This window comes from Sinocyclocheilus grahami, unplaced genomic scaffold, assembly GCF_001515645.1.
Source record: "Sinocyclocheilus grahami isolate Dianchi unplaced genomic scaffold, SAMN03320097.WGS_v1.1 scaffold156.1, whole genome shotgun sequence".
Taxonomy (NCBI): domain Eukaryota; kingdom Metazoa; phylum Chordata; class Actinopteri; order Cypriniformes; family Cyprinidae; genus Sinocyclocheilus; species Sinocyclocheilus grahami.
In genome coordinates, this window is record NW_015505335.1 from 724,020 (window position 1) to 746,123 (window position 22,104).

General features: G+C 34.8%; 1 protein-coding gene across 2 annotated transcripts in view; it reads right to left on the bottom strand.

The window, feature by feature from the left end:
* LOC107592658 (cell adhesion molecule 2-like) overlaps positions 1-22,104 on the bottom strand; it is a 308,856-nt gene that overhangs the window by 271,580 nt on the left and 15,172 nt on the right. The gene's annotated exons all lie outside the window — the stretch shown is intronic.

The window sequence follows — 22,104 nt, forward strand, 5'->3', positions numbered from 1 at the left end:
ATATATGCTTTTTTGAACATTTTAGCAATTTAAAAATATTTTTTAAAAAAATTTTTACACGGCACCCCTGCTCTCGATAGGGGTGCCGCGGCACCCGGGTTGGGAAACACTGATCTAAAGAACCTTTTTGTGCAATGAAGAGGTTCCATGGATCTTAAATGTTCTTCATGGAACCATCAATGCCAATAAAAAATAAACTTTTATTTTTTTAAATATTTAGTTATAGCATCTACCAACAAGGGCTACCAAGAAGGGGGCCATGCTAACTAGCTAAACCTTTGTTCCATCTGCAAATAAAATTTTTACAAAAAGGTAAGAAAGAGATGGTTCTTTAAAGAACCTTTGACTGAATGGTTCTTTGTGGAACCAAAAATGGTTCTTCTATGGCATCGCTTGAAGAACCTTTTGAAGCACCTTTATTTTTAAGAGTGTATATAGTAGGCAAAAAAACAGTATGTGATCATTATATGTCCAAAAAAGAAGAGGCAAAAAGTACCAGGGTGACTTACATTTTCAGTGTGTGATTCTGAAGTGCGGATTGAGACTTAATGAACACTTTGCATACTTCACTATCCCATAAATCCACGGGAGAGGATTTGTGAATGACAGCGAAGCAATGCAACTGACACTGGTAGGTCACATGACAATGAGAACATGACAAATGTAGTACATCTGGATTACATTCATACTATATACAGAACATGCTTTTTAATGGTCACAAAGTAATTACTTATTCAAAAGAATACCAACTTAGAGAGTATGAGATTTCAGATGCAGCCTGTCTTTATGAGTTATTGAATTGTTTGTTGAAATGATTTGTTCAAAGCACTGATCCATTTAGTAATAATGCAAATGACTGTCTTTATGAGTGAATCATGGAATCATTCATTCAACCGATTTGTTCAAAAATGCTTATTCATTCAGGAATGAAACAAGTGACTGTGGCTGCATCTGAAACCGCATACTTCCCTACAACATAGTAGTAGGCGAAAAACATTATATGAACAGAGCAGTATGTATGAATTTTACTATCCCATAAGGCCCTGCGACGCAACTGACACTGGTAGGTCACATGACAATGACAGCATGATAAATATAGTACATCCAGATTACATTCAACCTACACACATTCATACTATATAGAACTTGCTTTTTCAAAGGCTGCAAAATAATTACTTTATGAATGAATCATTGAATCACTCACTAAACAGATTCATTCAAAAATTCTGATTCAGTAACAAAACATACTAGAGGCATTCATACTATGTAGCTTATTTTTAGCAGTCGCAAAGTACTTATTCAAAAGAAGTACCTACAAAGAGTGTATGTGATTTCAGATGCAGCCCTTTTTTGCTGTCTTTATGATTCATTGTATCATTTACTGAACCGATTGGTTCAAAAATGCTGATTTGTTCAAGAATGAAGCAAGTGACTGACTTCATGAGTGAGTTCATACACAACCAATTCAACAAAACAAGTAACTGTCTATATGAGAAATTTACTGAATCATTTACGCAACATATTTGTTCAAAAAACATTGAACATTGATCATTATTCAGTGTTGCAGTTCTGCCATGGTTTTGTTTTACATTTTCCTATTCAACTTTAGTCATATTAATAATTTGAATATTTCTGAGGCCAAGCACTTCATGGTAATTAAATGTTTGATAATTAGGTAATTTTATATATTTATGTCAAGTATAGATTTCAAGTCAGTTTAATTGTTTGTAATCTAAACAGGAAAAAAAATTGCAAGGATTTTTTAAAGCAAATATATTAAAATGTAATAAAAGGTATAGGAGTGTGTGTGTGCGTGCGTGCGTGCGTGCGTGCGTGTGTGCGTGCGCGTTTTTTGACATATGAGGGCACAAATTTGTATAATGACATTGGTATGACAAAGGTATTACAAGGAGAAGGTGACTTATGAGGACATTACCCCATGTCCCCATTTTTCAAAATGCTTAGAAATCATACAGAGTGAGTTTTTTTGAGAAAGTGAAAAAAGGTGGGAAAAAAATGAAAGTTTCCTTTAAGGGGTAGGGTTAGGTGTAGGGTTGGGGCAATAGAAAATACGGTTTTTACAGTACAAAAACCATTACGCCTATGGAATGTCCTCACAATTCACAAAAACAAACCTGTGTGTGTGTGTGTGTGTGTGTGTGTGTGTGTGTGTGTGTGTGTGTGTGTGTGTGTGTGTGTGTGCGTGTGTGTGTGATTTTAATATAATATAATATCACATATATACTGTATATACACACACACATATCTATATATATATATATATATATACACACACACACACACACACACACACACCGAATTTTAATTGTTTTGTCACCAAATATGATATTTTAAAAAATCAAATGAAGTAGGATTTCAAGCAGTTTTTTTTTCCTGTAGAAATTGTATACTGATTATACCATCTGAATAAGTACAAAAGGACAATGACAGTATGAACTATCACTCCTAAAGATGGGATTTGAAAAACTAATTAGATTTATGTGTGGTGTGAACAAGGCCAAATGCTCTGTTTATTAGAACATAACTTCCAGCATAAGGCCATCATCCTTGGTTTCTCAAGCTTTAGGGGTCGTATTCATCACAAAATTGCCTCCATGCTTGCAACTAAATCTTGGTGAGTAACCTGAGTGACACTGTAACCGAGATGGCCTCCATGCCGCGGCCCACGCTGGCCTCTGTCGGCCTGGTGTTTGTAATTACTGCGTGTGTCACAGAGGGAAGGGGACGGGGCCATGCAGGAGACTACTGAGGACAGATGGCTTGAGGATCAGCCCTACGCAGGAGATCAACGCTGCTCACCACAGAAAACTGACAGTGAAGGAGCCTCCTGCCGGGAGCCTGGAAGCTCTTTCCAGCGCTGTCCAACAAGCTGCCATCGCTAACATGTTCATACGGCCAAGACCGCGGGGACCGGAGGAACAGTGTTGTATGTTAAAAGGGATGAAGAGCAGGAAACAGGTGCGAACACAGAAAGCTTGAGTTTGCAGGGCAGAGATTCAACAGCCTGTGACTTTGTCTTTATCACTTTAAACTTTAAAGTGAATAACTTAAGGGAAAGTCTGAACACTTTTATACATTTGGAATGATTATATATTTAATGCAGAGCCAGATCAGATCATGTTAGCCAGACTGATAGAGGTAATTGCACAATCTGACTGCTAAAAGCATGTATCTCCATTGAGAGCCATTCAAAAATAGCTGCATATTTTGGCAAAATAGTTGTTTTGCAAGCAATATATGACTAATAGATCATTATATTATAGTAGATGTTTCACCAGAGCCCTTTTTTAGGCTATTAGGGATCATTTACAAATAATGTGTTTTTCTGTTTAAAAATTTGAGACATGGGGCAAACAAACAAACAAATAAATACATAAAGATATTCATTGTCCATGTTTTAGTGCATTGTTACTGAAATATGTGAAATCCTTCTTCTACCTAGAACATATCCTTTTTGCATAAGTTGGTGGTAATAATACATTTATGTATGTTGCATATAAATCTTATACACTTATTGCATTTACATACTGTATGTTGTCAGAGCTAGGTAGATTACTTACAAATTGTAGTCCATTACTGATTACAGATTACAAAACTGTCGTCAGTAACGTAATCTAGGTTACTAATTGTATGTATTCTGACTACTTTTTAGATTGCTTTTATCGAACTTGTTTGAAACGTACCATTAAACTTACCATATTAATATAAAAAAGCAAAAAGAAAGAAAATATATTCCAATTTTTGATATCAGCATCATGAAATGCATTATTAAACATTACATCAGATCAGGATTTCCCAAACTGGTCAATGTAAGAACCAACAATTACTGAAAGTCACTGGATGTGATGAACACATTTCACAGCTATACATCAAGTGTAGTGGTAGTTCTGGCAGGTGTCTAATTGCTTTTTTTCCCCCCCATCCAAATCCAGAAGCATTTACATGACCATTCAATATTGTGAATATACTGTATGACACACAGTAGGATTTTTAAGGAGAAAAAGAAGAATTAGGGAGAATCAATACATTATGAATGATTTACTGCCATTGTGTGAATACTATGTAATCATGTAGTCCATAAAAAAATGTAACTGTAATCTGATTATGAGCATTATAAAATGCACTCTAATTATGAATACTTGATTTTTGGAATCTGATTACGTAATCCAGATTACATGTAATCAGTTACTTCCCAGCTCTGTATTTTGTATTTAACCCAGTATTTATTATTACATATTATGTACATATTATTCTCATATGTATGGGATATGTTTGGGTGAGTTAATTAACCCATTAGCAAAGCACTTACGTTAACCAGTGTTCATTCTCTGCTCAGATTCAGCTCATGCAGGTCAATCCACAACACTGACTATGATTCGATTATTGTAAACATTTTTTATTTATTTTAATTAAACATTATTTTAAATCATATTCTTTCTAGATTTTCCTTCTCCAAAAACAGTAATGCATCATTAATATATTGCAGTGCTATTTTTTCTTGCTATATTTTTAGCAGTACTATAGTTTTAATTAAAACCGTGTAATTATCATCATGATGTTTTTTTTTTGTTTTGTTTTTCTCGTTAACTTTCGTAATTTTCGTTACTGAGACAAAACTGAAAAATCGTTGATGAGGTTAACACTGCCTGGAAGTCTGGGGCCCTCAGGCATCTGCTGGTAATGATGCCCTGATTCATTGCCTGTCAATAAATGACCGCTGGTGTGGACAATATCAGAATATTGAGCATGTGAAAATCACAGTAATAGATAGTTATAGATATTTCATTTTAACAATTTGAAATCAAACTTCTTGCCATTTTATCAGATAGCTGAACACAGAGAAGGTTGAAGATGCACTGTAAAAACTGTTTCCAGTGCTGCCCATTTAAGTGGACCCCTAACAAGAGAAAGTCGATCCAGTATTAACATGCAGGAAGCACCGTTGTCTTAGGTCCTGAGTATTAAGCATATGGCACTTAGTCGATGCAAAACACTGAATTATTTATAGGAAAAAATAAATTCAAGTCATGAAAGGCAAACCCCAAGAGCCCTGGCCAGACTGGAGATTAAGAATGAGTTGGCAGGGAAAGTTGGAGCCCGTAACAAGCTGTGAATCGGAACACCTTCATGAGAGAATTACCAGACTGAATTACAACCACCAAACTGGGAAGTCGCCATGAGATGCTTAAACAAATACAGGTAGAGACTGTGGTCAGTGTATATTTGGAAATCGAAATCGAAATATTCACCCAAAAATGAGAATATGCTGAAAATTGACTCACCCTCAGGCCATCCAAGATGTAGATGCGTTTGTTGCTTCATCAGAACGGGTTTGGAGAAATTTAGCATTACATCACTTGCTCACCAATGGATCCTCTGCAGGGAATGCGTGCCGTCAGAATGAGAGTCCAAACAGCTGATAAAAACATCACAATAATCCACACCACTCCAATCCATCCATTAACATCTTGAGAAGCAAAAAGCTGCATGTCCATAATCGATAATACAGCTTTCTCCGGTGAAAAAGTCATCTCGTCTGAATCAGGAGCGAAATATGCTCATATTAAGCAGTGTTCACAAGTGAAAACAGTCCCAAACAGTTCTAAACAAATATGTTGGTGGGTTTTGATGTGAGGGAGCAACGGGGGATGGACTTTTTCAGAGGAGGAAGCTTTATCATGGTTTTTGGACCAGAAGTAATGGTTTAGAAGTGATGGTTTAGGGTTAATATCCCCCAATGTTGCATGTAGCTTTTCACTTTACAAGATGTTAGTTGATGGACTGGAGTCGTGTGGATTACTTGTGGATTATTGTGATGTTTTTATCAGCTGTTTGGACTCTCATTCTGACAGCACCCGTTCACTGCAGAGGGTCCATTAGTGAACAAGTGATGAAGACTGTACTGATGAAGAAACAAAGTCATCTTGGATGGCCTGCAGGGTGAGTAAATCTTCAGCAAATTTTTGTTTTTGGGCAAACTATTGCTTTAACTTTATGTCAGTATTTAGTCATTTGATAGCAAGTGTGTTCTGCTTGTTTTTAGGACCCAGTTTAACAGAAACCTTAACAGAAAACATTTGGCTAAATATTTTATGAACATTAACTTTTAGAGTCTGATTGGATGGCAACAATATCAACATTTTATTTGATGTCAGCAGCAAAAGATTTGGTAGCCATTACTCCAGTTTTCAGTGTCACATGATCCTTCAGAAATTAGTCTAATAAGCTGATTTGCTGCTAATTTCTTATTATTATCAATATTGAAAACAATTGTGCTATTTAATATTTTTGTAGAAGTCATGGAACATTTTTTTTAGATTCTTCGATAAATAGAAAGTTCAAATGAACTGCATTTATTTGAAAAAAAAAAGTATATTTTTAACATTATACATGTCTTTACTGTTATTTTGATCAATTTAATGCATCCTTGCTGAATGTGAGAATTAATTTGTAAAAAAAAATACATTTTTTACTGACCCCGAACTTTTAAATGTTAAGTCTCACAGAAAGTTAACTCAGATAAATCTCGACTTCTGACATGTTATTTCCTGTGATGATGTTCTTATTTGGCACATGGTAAAAAAAAAATATATATATATTTATATATATATATATATATTTGAATAATATTCCTTTTCCTGCAGGTATTATCAGCTCTGACCAACCTAAGATTTATGAATAAATGCAGGAGTCGTAAGTTGTTTTGCTCTGAGAAACAGATATCTGCATATCCAATTCCTTTGGGAACAGATTAAAAATAAGTTACTTCAAGGAATCCGATACTGGTTTTACTTGTATGAATGTTTGAAGCATCGCTTCTCGTTTAACACCAAGGTCTTGGCTTTGCATTGATAAATATTGAGTTTGACATTTCATTCTTCCTGGTGATGCAGAGTACAGTGTGCTTGCTGTCTATAAGCTTCTATTCAGCGTGAAGGTGATGCACTGTAGATAATAAACAGGCTCTATTAGACCTGCAATGCATTCTCACCTATATATTTCAAACAAACTCTGTTTTCAACAGTTCTTTTGGCTTTTTATGAGTAAATAAGCATTGAGGTCTCCACCTGTCATAAGGAAAACATTGACCATGTTGCTGCCTGTACCCAGCTATGTATAAGCCGACAGGTTAACATGTAAAACTGAACTTTTATTCAATGTAGAAGCCTTTGCCTTCCAAACGGTCTATGGGATTATAACGGCAGGTGTGGCGTAACAAAACGGTCCTGTAGCAGTTTGCATGCAAATCCGATGATACATACCTCCTGTCAAAGAAGATTTCACAGCTATTAAGGTGTTATGGAAATGCCTAAAAATAAAACACTTATGCTGTGGCTGAAACTCCACAAGTTTATCGGTCAATGGCGTGATACTCATTTTTGTCCAAGACTATTCATTTATTTAAAAATGCATTAAAAATGCAATTCATACATACAGTGACCTGAATACACTATTCTATGTTAAATACGTTTTGAATTTCTGAATAATGAATATTTCTATATTTCTATATGTTTTTTTGAAAATAATGATCTAGTTGTGCACAGTCACATGCAATAAAGGTGTAAGGTGTAAATAATTGTACTGCTTTTCACTTACACCAAATGAATAATTCAGCTATTCTTGAAATTGTATTGTAGTTTTTCAAAAACATATGAAACCATAGGTGGTGCAACATTTCCAAATATTTAATCTTTTCAAACAAACAAACAAACAGATCACTTTTTTTCCTTGATTAAAACGTGGTTGAAATGTTTCAAAAACAATGATTCAGATTAAATTTAACGAGTCATTAAATTAATCATTAAATATCATTGACTTTTACACAATTGCTCATCTTAAAAAAGCTCAAACAAGACTACAAAGAAACCACCCACTAACCACTGATTAGAAACAATCAAGCAATTGATCCATCAAATGGAGATCTTTCCCCTTAGCCATTAAAAATATATATGGCTGATCAAAGGTGGTTGACAGATGCTTTAGGGGTTTTCTCTTTAGGAGTTCTCCTTCCATCTGTTCTCCGCTGGCATTGCCATCTTGAGCCTGCTTACAAGCTCCTCACTAAAGCACTCCATAGGAACCATTTTGCCCTGAGCAATGGGGAATGAAAAACAAGTGGCCAAGAAAAGCTTTTAATTTTCCTTTCATTAATGGCTTGATGACTTTATTCTGCATGAAGATTAGTGAATCTAACTAATCAGCCGATACCGATACATTTTCTAATTCTTCTCCAACAACTTAAGAAGGAAAGGTTATAAAAAGACACATAATGATTCCTAGAGGGATGCGGATAACACCCTAACAGACTCTCTTTGCATGAAGTCATTATTATTTATGTGCAAATGTATAACCATGAGATATATGGAAGCGCTTTAATGTCTCTTAAGAGTGACACTGCAGTATGTTGCTAATTGTAGGACAATGCACTGCTGAAAATCATCTGAAATGATCTAATGCTTTGAGTGAATGTGAAATAAACTGACCTTTGTTAGTTTATTACAGAGAGAGTTAACCCTAAAAATGATTTATTCACCCTCAAGTCATTACAAACACGTTTGATTTTCGTTCTTCTGTGGACACAAAAGTAATGAAAGTGAATAGCAGCTGTCAAGCTTCAAAATGACAAATAAGCACCATAAAAATATCATAAAATGTGTCTATATGATTCATGCACTATATTTCAAGTTCATACAAAATTGACTGAAATTGAAGTCAAAATTCTCAAAAGCACGACGTCTACTGTACATCCGTGTGATTCATTTAATGAGACTGATTCAGTTCTTGAGTTTGACTCACTGACTCGATACGTTCACAGCAATTGACGGAAGGAGTGATTTTGCAAAGTTATGAATAAAACAAAGATGACTAGAGTATGTATTACAAGAAAACACTATTTCAGTCTTTCCACTTCAAAATTTCAAGTTTATTAAAAGAGCCTGTTCACACCAAGGACAATAACTATAATGATAACAATAAAGATATAGTTTTAAAAATCATTAAATTTAAAAGACTAGCACACATCACAACTATACAGTATATAACAATGCAGGGGAACGATATCGTAGGAATCATTTATAGAACTTTTTTTTTTCAGCTGATAATCAATCAGACCCATCCTGCTTTGAAGAGCTTGAGCATCTAAAGCGACAGACAACAAAACTGTTAGTGTGAATCCTAATATAGTAATTGTTATAGTTATATTTATAATTTTTGGTGTGAATGGGCCTTTGCTTGCCATTTCTTTGCAATTATTTGTGAAATGTACCAGCAATTTCTGAGTAAAAAAATTCTGAGTAAAAAAGTTCTGAGTAAAAATTGTAATATAGCATTTAGGGCTGTTAAACGATTAATTGCATCCAAAATAAAAGTTTGTGTTTATGCAATATAAATGTACTGTGCATATTTATTATGTATAAATACACACACACATGTATATATATATATATATATATATATATATATGTGTGTGTGTGTGTGTATTGCATAAACACAAACTTTTATTTTGGATGTGATTAATTTAGACCACTCACCTTCTTCTGTTGAACAAGAAAAGTAAATTTTTTTAGGGAAAACAAAAACGAAAACAATAAAAAATATCATAAAATTTGTCCATATGATTCATGCACTCTGTTTCAAGTCCATCAAGTCTGATAGCATCGTGTGAAAGAAAAAAAGGACTGAAATTTAAGTCATAATTCATACAATCTTAATGTCTATATCAGCTCTCATTGCTTGCTTTGAGTCAAATCGTTTCTACTGTTCAGACTGAGTGATTCGTTTACAAATCTGACTGATAAGAATAGTATCTGATTTGTAAACAAAACACTCAAGTCTGAAAATTAAAAAAAGAGTTCAACTCACTGACTCAATGATTCGGTCATAGCAGTTATCAACAGACTGAAGGATACGCTTGTCTGTTTCGCACTCAAAGCCATCGGGAGACTTTGAATATAGTGTATACATAAGATGGACAGCTTTTATGATACTTTCGATGTCATTTTTAGGCTTGACATTATACTGAAAAGAGCAGTTGGGAATTTCTCAAAAAAATACCTTTTAAAGAAAGTCATACAGGTTTGGAACAACGTGTGAGTGAGTAAATAACTCCCTGAACCAGCTGAGCTATTCCCTTACCTTCCATCAGTTTTTCTAGACAAGGAATAACAAAAGCAACACAAAGAAAGAGAGAACACAGAAAATTTGGGCTCTACAGAGGGAACCTCAGGCATTCAGACCTGAGCGGCGATGTGAGGCTTGGCCAAGAGTTTGCTCAGACTCTGCTCAGACTCTGTGGAAATGCAGCAAAGCCATCCATGCAGATTATGGGAGCTCTGGCACATCTTTTTGTTGCTGCCATCCTGTCTTGAAGAGAGAGAGAGAGAGAGAGAGAGAGAGAGAGAGAGAGAGGAGGGAAGGTAGCAAAGGAGGCTTTTCTCTGCAGCAAATTCTCCAAGCCCTCCCATTCCCCACTCCTCGAGGCCTGTCTTATACAACAGAGTTTTGTTTGTGCACATCTGCTCTGAGGAGATTAAAATTACATCGAAATATCACAAGAGACCATCTCCAGAATTACTCACATGTGTACATTCCAAACGAAACACTGTTGCTTCGAGGCTAAAAGAAAGACACAAGAAAAGAAGACATTCACCGGTGTGTTCACCAAAACTATGCCCATCACAACAGTTAGTCACAACAGGTCAAACACCTGTGGGCTAAAACAAGGAAAGCTGAATATGTTGGAAACCCATTAAAGTTTGATAAAATCCAACTGCAGCTTGCTGGAGTCAGGGTGCTCAGGGTTTTATCAGTCCGAAGGGATACAAAATTGTTTATAAGGTATCAGGATGATATTGTGAGTGCTTTTGGGGATGAAATAATCACTGAATTTGCCAGGTCTGTGGCTTCAAAACATTACAACATATTCAGGGTTTTCTTTGAGGCACTTAGTAACTCGAAACTCAGCTTTGTTTTTTGTAAGCAAAAATAGGTTTGCATGCATTTTTCGCTACTTTTGGCACACATTGTGTGTTTTTCTGAAAGATCCTAACCTCCTACAAGATCCTGTTCCCCTTCATCAATGCTTGGTCACAAACTGCTATAGCCCTTTCTTGATAATTAATAGAGCTTATGTTAATCAGCTATACAGTATACTATGCTAAGCTAGTAGGCTAAAGCCCACAGCTAGTAGGCTAAATAGGGTTGCCAACTTAAGAAGAGGAAAATAAGGGACAACTGTGATTCTTTATAGGAAAATAAGGGACACTCAAAATATTTGTACTGTACCACAGTGTATGTCATTTCCGTGTGTCAATTATTCTAAAAATAAGTTTAATGTCATATAAAAATCGTCACACGTTACACACCAACCATTGGCCTGAGTAATTTTTACCACTGATTGTGACTGCACAAGTGGTGTAGTAATTTGAGAGGTGGATATACTGTGAAATTACATGCATGCATATATGGCACATATGTGCTATAAAATTTGAAAGCATAACAACTGAACGTCTATGAAACGTCAGTCAGTATTTTTTATTTTTTTTAAACAATGGCACTTAAAATTTTTTATTAAAATGTTATTGCAACCATGTAGCCTGAATGAATGAAAATGAATATTTTTCAATTAGAGAACTTAAGAGAGTGTGGGCTGCTTTCGGTGCTTGTGCTTCAATATTAAGGTCTCAGTTTAAGAATACGCTAGAAGTTAAAATGTATTAATTTTTTTCTCTATTTAACAACATTAACTTATAAGAGCGGAAGATGTCTTCCCTCAGATAGATTGCATGTTTTCTTGCCTAGCTGGATGTTGCGCTTTTGATCAATAATCACCTTGCTTGCATTCGCCAAAACTGATTTGACGAAATCAAAATGTGGACGGTCAAGCGAAATTGCCGTTAGTGCGAGTCCCGCTCCCTCAGGATTCTGCAATGTCTTAAAGCCTTGCACAAACAGCTACGATTGCAATTCAAACAATGATTTGCGAAAAGATTGATTAATTATCAATTGAGAATATTTTATTTGTATGGTCTAGGTGGTCATAGAGCGTATGCCTGCGAATATGGGACAAACTGTATTCCGTGAAGTTTTCATATGGAATGTTTCGTTGTTTCACAATTGAAAAGAAAACCGAAGAGACTGATCAACAACAAACTACAGTTGACACAACATCAATAGATGCCCACGTTTAAAAGAATAGAGAGACATTTTATCACCATAACTTCTGAAGAAAAATAGTGCAGATGCATAGCATTTCAAAGTATGCTCCAAAGATGAATGAGTCAAGTGTCTGTGTTTGTGCACACTATCAAAAGGAGTATACAACGCATATGCTAAGCATTCGTGAAAAAAAAAAAAAAGTAACTATACTTTGGGCTGCTAGATTGCTAACTGAAGGCTAACTGAAACATCCCTTTTTAATTTGACCATTTTAGCTTCAGTAATATAATGTGATATGTAACTTAGTTGAAATTCAGTAACATATTTTCAGAATTAAGACAACACACGGTCTATTTTTGTGGTATCCTCTATTTCAGATAACATCGTCCCTAAATATTACATACAAACAAAATGAGCTGTGCTTGGTAACTTTACATTTCAGTCAGACAGTTTCTTGTTTTTCACTATATCGAGCTTCAGATTGGACCAGGCTTTAGGCTGATTGTCAAAACTCTGGCTACAAATAATTTTCCCTACTACATTATATTTTGCACACTGAACATAAGATGTGTATGCATTGGAAGATACTTCTATACCAAATGACTAATGTATTTGAAAATCACAATTCAGAAGTCAAGGTTTAGGGCAGAGATGCCCAAACCAGAGCCCATGGACCACAGCTGGCCTGTGATGAGCTTTAATATGGCCCACCATGCCATATCACAAGAGAAGGGAAAAACAGGGGGTAAAAACATGCTATTGAAGCATATCTGAATTCAATTTCTGCTTCATTTTTGCATTGAAATTTAAAAGACTATGCATAATTTTCATTTAAAAACTATTTTTAAAAAAATGTTTAATTGAACATTTATTACATTTTAATATAATATATGTGACCCTGGACCACAAAACCAGTCTTAAGTCGCTGGGGTATATTTGTATATAGCAATAGCCAAAAAAACATTGTATGGGTTCAGGCAAAAGTATTATTATTTTTCTTTTATGCCAAAAATCATTAGGATATTAAGTAAAGATCATGTTCCATGAAGATATTTTGTAAATGTCCTACCGTAAATATATCAAAACTTAATTTTTGATTAGTAATATGCATTGCTAAGAACTTAATTTGGACAACTTTAAAGGAGATTTTCTCAATATTATGATTTTTTTTTTGCACCCTCAGATTCCAGATTTTCAAATAGTTGTATCTCGGCCAGACATTGTCCTATCCTAACAAACCATACATCAATGGAAAGTTATTTATTCAGCTTTCGGATGATGTATAAATCTCAATAAAAAAAAAAAAGACCCTTATGACTGGTTTTGTGGTCCAGGGTCACATATTTAGATATAATGCAACATTTACTTTTGGCCCACAGCCCTCAATCTAATTTGATTTTATATAAAAAAAATTATATTAAACATTTTGGGCACCTCTGATTTAGAGGATACAACAAAGGTAAGAAACAAACTTTTTTTTAAAAATTGCTTTTTCCATATTGTGACTGGAGCTAGATTGAGTGTGCAGAATCAATAACTCTTTAGGCGGTTGTCCTGATTCAAAAGCAGAGTGTTTTGGACTTACATTTACGATTATGATTATTATGATTATAATAATAAACAAAAAACAATCCCTGTATTCATTCTGCTGTACTAGCATGAGCATTATTTTGAATGTTCTGAAAAAAAAAGACAGTTCAATCTATTCATATGCCATCTATCTGAAGACTTAACAATTTATCTCATTTGTGAATATAAACAAACACATAATGGACCTGTAATGAGCAAGAGGTTTGTGCAGTAATCTGTCAGAATACCGTTAACTAGCTGGTATGTATGACATTTTTCAGAGTCTGCTTTGGCAACATATGTGACAGTATAATTTACTGGCTGCTTTTTGTTGTATTAATGCAAAGCAAGAAATGAGTGCGTATGTTTGAGCAAGAGAGATGCTATTTAAAAATCCAATCCTAACAAATACAGATTCTTCTAAATCTTTTTAAACTAATGTACCTTGACAGTTATTTATGAACAGACATTTATACTTTAAGAATTTATCGGTAGAAGTGCACATATATGTCATATCATGTACTGCAAGATTGAATTGAACATAAGGATTGTTTGAGTACTATAGTTTGACATTGAGAAGCAGTATTATGTAAATGGAAACTGGGTGTAATTATTAAGGCTCTGACAGGAGGTGTAAAAGGCATGCTGGGTAATGAGTGTAACTTGTAAGAATTTCAGGGTTATTTTCAACCTCATGTCTACAGATGTCATCTATGGCATGATTACTGCAGTCAAAAATATCTATTCAGTGTGTGTAAATGAACAAGAAACACATTTACAGTCACTAGCAAAAATTAACCTTGTAAACTACTAACATGTTTTTGGGGGGCATGGTACCATGGTAATACAATGTATTTTTGGACAAGTGCCATTGTGCTATCATGAATTATTATTTGATCTTGGAGTGCCATGGAGTGCAGTTCATTTCCCATTTTTAGATTACCTTTGCCATCATTTAATGGTAAATTATTTAATAACCCTGTTAAATGTAATATTGTTCAAATCTCACAATGAATATCTATTTTTTTTATACTGTACATGATAATGCTGTGATGTGTTTATCAACTTGTAGCATTTAAAACTTACAAATTTAAGCAACATAGGCTAACTGAAAACATGTGCCTTTACCTACATTTCTGTAAATATATATACACACACAATACACTTTCAGTAAAACAACAACAAATGTTTTCACACAAATTATGATTACAGGGCAGATTACTGATTTAAAAAGACTTTGTGGTTCCTTGCACAATACATACTGTCATTTACATCGCATAACCAGCTCCATACGTATGACTTTTCTGACATAGTAAACTTGCTCGATAGCTCACCCGGTACAGCATTGCAATTGTGATACAGATTGCTTGGGAATGAGTCCCATGAAATACAAGCCACAAGACAGCTCAAATACTTTAAAAAAGTTAAAATGGCATTGCTTTTTTAGCAAATGTGTGTTTAACATTTCTTCATACTATATGTTAGGTTTACTGTAGGGTTTAGTGTAGGTGGTATGTTATTTTCAAATCCGACAGAGCATTAAACTTTTAGTGCCACTCACCAGACATTTAATTTCCGAATTGCAGCATTATGTACAACAACTAATGTAATAAAACACTCACAGATTCATTTTCATCTGTTATGATAAAACTGAGCACTTGCATTTTGAAAGTTTTGCAACACAATATCATTTTGCAGAAATGTTGGCAAAGGCACATTTTTCCTGGGTTGCATTTTGGCTTTTAATGCTTCATTAATTTACACAAAATTGTATATGATTGCAGTTTTTCTTCTGCAACTTATTTCCGAATTAAACAGGGTCTTCAATTAGAAAAATGTAAAACAGGACATTAACCATCAGGAACCGTTGGTCCAGTTGACCAATACAGTTGAAATGTTCTTCAGAATCTCTTCTTTTGTGTTCAACATAAGAAAGAAAGCCATTTGGGTTTGGAATGACATGTGAGTGAGTAAATGATGACAGAATTTTTATTTTTGGGCAAAGGTCTAGGAGGACAGGGAAATGCAAATTCTGACAGAAAATATTCAGTTCAGCTTGATGTTTGTTTGTCTTGTTTCTTTCCCTCGGAGTGTGTGTGTTGTGTGTGTCTTTGTTGACACGTCCCTGAACTGTTCCAGTGAAAGGTGGAATCCTAAGCCTTTAAACCAATGCCTCCACAGAAATTCGGTGGAAGCGGCACAGAAAAGTCCATGGCAATCCAGCTCTGAGATTCTCATTTTCCCTCCCTCTCCACCACTCTTCCCGCGCTCAACCCAACTTTCTCACAGGAACCCAGACAATCCTTTCTCCTGAGATAGATACTAATTACCAAATACTGTTCATCCCCGTTAAGACGGCCAGATGTGCATTGTATTTGGTTCTGCTTGCCTTCATTCCAGCGGTGAACTTTGACCGTGCCGCTAACGGACGTATCATATGAGATACTGAGCAGCTATAATGTTCTAGACTTTTCCGTCCTTAGAGCCCTGCTCTTCTTCCGTTTCCATGGTTTCAGCTCATTCTCACTATAGATAAGTCACTCCACATATTCTTAATTAAGGTCAAGAATGTATTTTCATTGCTCACCGTTTTCAGGGCTAAAACCAGCCACCATTACATAAAACACACTGACACAACTGGAGCGCATGTGCGCAGAACATCTGTCTCTGTGCTATGTGCATGTGTGTGAAAGCTATGCAGCTCTATATTTAGTAAAAATTGGGGCTGTCAGTTAATTCAAATATTTAAATGCGACTAATCCATTTTTTTTATAATTTTTAAGAAAATAAATAATATTGTTAATTCTTCAGAATGTATGATTGTGGACTAGGAGTATACAACATACAATTGTGCTACAGCACTAGTTAGTTTTTTTTTTGATTTTGGCACTTTAATTCACAATTACCTTTTAAATGTAATACATTTAAATTAAATTAATTTTTAAATGAATGTAAAATGAAAAATAAAAAAATATATTATGTTCAATAACTTTATTAAAACATAAATGCAAAGCAAATTAATAGTTTCATGCAAACTAAAACAACTTTCCCCACACTTTATGGATATAATCTTACATATGCAAAGATCAAGCCTAGCGTTAGTTTTGGCAGGTCACGTTAGTCAAGCTCGCATCAGCTGACTCTCAGCTGATCCACATCTACCAATGAGGATACAGCGCCTATCACAGCATTCCATATATAAGCGCCTTCAGTATTATCAGCAGCTTAGTGTTGTCTCAATAGCAAATTACCCTCCTCCATCCCCAGCTCCTCCTCTCGTCCAGTCAGGATTCAGCCTTCTGATTCCCCTTTGAATCAGACTAATTTCTAAAAATGTGTACATTAAATTATTGAACATTAATGATATCTGCAATGCATTTATGTTGGTTCTGCTCTGTTTACCATATGGGGGTTATCGCTGCTCTCCCTACTCTTATCCATGCTAGGCTGCATGGATGCACAGGAAGACATTGCCCAGAGCATAGCTGTACTGCCAATCCAAACTGTATGCTAATTGTCAATCATATTTGACGATAGTGGTCCTGACAGAAATACAGTTCTCTGCATTAAAATTTATATGAATTCACTCATGGGTGATATTTCAGTTGTTAAGCGTCCATGGTAATTAAATTTCACCATACAAAGAATGCAAATGACTTTTGTTAAGAGACCCGTCTGATTTTGATTTATAAATAAATTAAGTTTTATGTAAATTAAAGTACTGTCTTTCTCCATTCACAGATAAACGGGTGCTCCATTAGGGACTTGTGGGGTGTTTTTTTTTATAAATCAAACTACCCAGTGTTGTAATATACACCGCAAAGCATATTACACAATTCATTAAACAGTATTGCATCTCAGTATTTTCTGTGATTGTTGTATATTTGGATCATAAAAAGTCTATGAATCTGTGTTAGTTACAATATCCCTTGTTCACTTGAGTTTTGACCAGCATTACATCTCATTTGGCTCCATTTAACTGAACTTTAGGAAGCAATAATAATGAATAATACAAAAAACATATAAATAAAATAAATAATAGATAAATAGACAATGTCATGAGGAAAACAAATGAGATAAATAGTTGTGATGCAAGGCAACAACTCACTGCATGATGTAGCCTATAGAATGCAGTTAAATGCCAATAAAATTTAAGGTATTGGGGCAAAAATGCCCTTATGAGATTTTGTCTCATATTTATATTGCATGATATAGTTAAGCAATACTACATGAGCAACAAGTGCTGTTTTTGTCCCGAATAGCACAAGTGCAAATATAACATTGATATTACATAACAGTTCCCTAAAAAGTTAATATTGTATTATATATTGCCTGTTTTTGCTCAATTTTGCTAAGAAAATATTACTTATAAAGCCACAACAGATCTCTTGTGCATCTCAACACATCTGTGTTTCATTTCTGAATGAATCCGTGTTTTGAATGAATCGGGTGAACCAATGATTCAGTGGCCCATTCCTAAACAGAGCCATTTACATTCCTGAATGAATTTGAACAAATTGAATTACTCATCAAATTGGTGCAATTAAATATGTATAAATGTGTAATTACATGCTATTAATGTGTTAACTTTGCCATCCATAGTAAAAACACAAATAGACACATAACCTGCATAATAAAAAGTGAAATAAGGGTGAAGTAAAGCGTAAAATAAGAAACAAAGTTGTACTGTCAAATTCTATATTTGCAATTGTGAGAAATAAAGTCACAACTGCAGGACCTCATAAAGTCTGATGAAATGCAATGTCGTATTATATAACATGATACATCTATTTCAAATCATATTATGAGAAATAAAGCTGTGATTACTTTTTTTGTTAACTCTGAGGTGAAAATGGGTTGATATAAATTAGGGACAGAGAGATCGACAGTGAGAAAAAGACCTAATCATTATCTAGGAGAACCAGCGGTTGAGATAGTTCAGGTAATTTAGCAGAACGACTCCATGGCCTAATACATACTCAGTGGCTGCATGAGATTAAATCAGTAATCACTGGAGTGTTGGCTAGCACATAGATGGAGAGTCATTAGCCAGCAGGTGCACAGAGTGCTTGTACCATTATCCGACATTACTGTGCCGCATCTCAGCCCTGAATATCACATTCAACAAGCACAGGAAAGGTTAAAGCAAGATGACCAGAGATCTGACCGCCGAGAGGGGCTAAACCATTGGTTTCTACACTCGCTCACTCACTCTGACACTCACACATGCACAGACATGCGTTTAATGTGAAGTCACAATAATTATGCGCGACAGCTGAACTGCTGCTCTCTGCTAGTGGCTGTTCTGTCATGACCATATTTCATTTCAGTTTATCTCAGAGTTGGCAGAGTTTCCACTTCCTCCGCTGAAATGTGTCTTGTGTGCGCATGTGTGTGCTTGTATCCTTAAACGTCATGTTTACTGATACATAGAAATGAGTCGAAACATATTCCGTCTAATAATACTCCTACACAGTTTGTAGAGAGGTGGAAATGTGCAGATTTCTCACAGAGACTCGATGGGTCAATATGGCATATTAGTTTTAATCAGGGGCTGATTAGTTTTAATCATATGTTCAACTAACTTTTAGAGATTTCTAAGTTCATCTAACCCACCTTTTGGGCAATAATCATTATATTTAAGAGGTTGCTTGTCTGCAGTGTGCAGACAAAAAAATGCTAAAATGATGCCTTTAAGACCAAAATGAATACTCTGTGGAACATGTAAAAAAAATAAGAAAAACAGTAACATAATTTATATTAAGATTAAATCATGTTTATCTTTTGTTGTGTCGTACACTTATTTTGATGTGTTGATTAACATACTAAAGCTCATGTAAAGTACTTGATTGTAATTTGAACTGTTTTTTATATTACTTTTCAAGTTAATATATTTTACATCTACTAAACTGCAACTTCATCATTAAAAAATACAAATATATTTCAATAACTTCCATACAAGTTAAAGACATCAAAATATATTTTGGTTTACCATAAAATGTTGGTACATTTGGCAGAATACTTTAACCATATTTCAATGAATTATACATATATTTCAACAGAAGTAATTATGAAATTATTTATAAATATGTAATCATATTATGAATGCAATGGGCTTTTAATAAAACTTGTCTGTCTATGCAGTAGAAATGTAAACAATAAATAGATGCTACTGTATATGACTATTATATAAAGAGACAAAAGTGAGTCTAAAGCTTTACAGCAAGGCCACAGATAATGAGATAAAGCACAATGAAATGTATAATTAAACAGCATCTTCATTCACGTTCCTGTTGTAATTGGTCATGTAAACATTGCCATAATTATATTTAATATGTTTCTTTCCGCTGCATGTGGTCCAATATTTTCAGTGACTTGCGCTAAAAGCATGTTTAATCTTCCCTGAAACAGATAACCGTGAATGTGGCAACATATTATTACGTTGGTTGTTATAGGTATCACAGCAGCTGTGTCTGGTGAGTTATTATTTTTAAATTAATAAGTTATTAAAAAATGTATAATCTATGTATAATTAAAATGTATAAACATTCAAATAATCAAATTCTAATCTAAATTATATACATATATTATTATTATTATTATTATATTTCTTAGACATATGAGAAATAACTTTAGCCTATAAATTTATATTCTGTTCATTAACTTAATTAAAACATAAATCCAATGCAAATTTAATGTTTAATGCAAACTAAAACAACTTTCCCTACACTTTATGAATATAATCTTACATATGCAAAGATACAGTTCTCTGCATTAACATTTCTATGAATTCACTCATGGGTGATATTTCAGTTGTTGAGCTTAAATGGTAATTAAATTTCACCATAAAAAAAAGAATGCAAATGACTTTTGTTAAGCGTCCCATCTGAGTTTGCCTTATAAATAAATTAATGATTGAATGTGAACGTGCAAGTTATGTGCAAGGACATGTGCATATATATGACTACAGATTAATTATATAAAGAGAGTATAAAGCTTTACATCAAGGCCACAGATAATGAGTTAAAGCACAGATGAAATATATAATTAAACACCTACTGTTAACGCAGTTATGCTACTTGGAATGTCAGAGTTTTGTATAAACATATACCTCAAAGATAACTAAAGACCAAATTAAACAAATGTGTGACTTGAAGCGTTGAGTGGGAGAAATTAAAGTTTGAGGCAACAGCAAACTTCATAAGAAACTTCTGGTTATATCAGTCTCTGTGACTTTGCTGTTGATGGTTTTAACTGCAGGCTGATATCATGCTCATCTCTAAATATACTGCTATTTTTAGGATTATCTGCCCATCTGTCACTGAAAATGCTCCAGGCAACTTCTTACCAATTACTTTTCATTTGGTGAAGGAACAGGTTGTCATTCTCAAACCCTTGTTTCTCACGCACACCTCCTTGCCCTAATTTTCGTCTTTCCTAAGTATGGACTGCCCACAGTCCTTTCACAGACACCTTCCATCTCCATTCACCTTCCTGTTGTAATTGGTCATGTAAACATTGCCATAATTTCCGCTGCATGTGGTCCAATATTTTCAGTGACTTGCGCTAAAAGCTTGTTTAATCTTCCCTGAAACAGATAACAGTAAATGTGGCAACATATTATTACGTTGGTTGTTAGGTATCACAGCAGTTCAGAAATTAAATGTCCAGTGAAGGGCGCTAAAAGGTTAATGCTCTGTCATGTTTGAAAATCACGTACCACCTTCGCTAAACTCTAAACCTAACTGATAATGTTAACAAAAACAAACGTGAGATAAAAACGCAATTGTTGAAGCAACCATGCCTCTACAAGTGTTTTTGTGTGATTTGTGTTTAGGCGACTTTTACCCGAGTGCTGTGCATTGCAAGTGCAGTACTGTACCAGGTGGGCTACAGAGCAAATTTACTATGTCAGAAAGGCAACAGATATAGAGCTCGATATGTTATGCAAATGTCAAAATGTATTAGTTTACAAATCATGCACTATGTGTCACGAATCCTGTCCATGGACTTCCGTTCGATCACCACCAGAGGTCACCCTTCCATTACATTGACTCTCGCACTACACAAACTGTTGCATGTCATCCCGGACTACATATCCCATCATCCATTGCACTAACTGCACACAACTGTAACCAATCACACATTCACTATATAACACTCACTCAGATCCCTTTCAAACCGCAGAGTATTGTTTAGCATCTATGCTGTTTTGCGTAGCTACTTTACGGAGCCAGTTCCCGGTCCTAGTTTGAGTTTCTAGTTCTGAGTCTAAAGCCCTATTCGTACGGGATTAGTATTTCCTGGTGACCTCCAGTCATTTGTAATAATTGCGGAGGTTGTCTGTGATCTTAATTC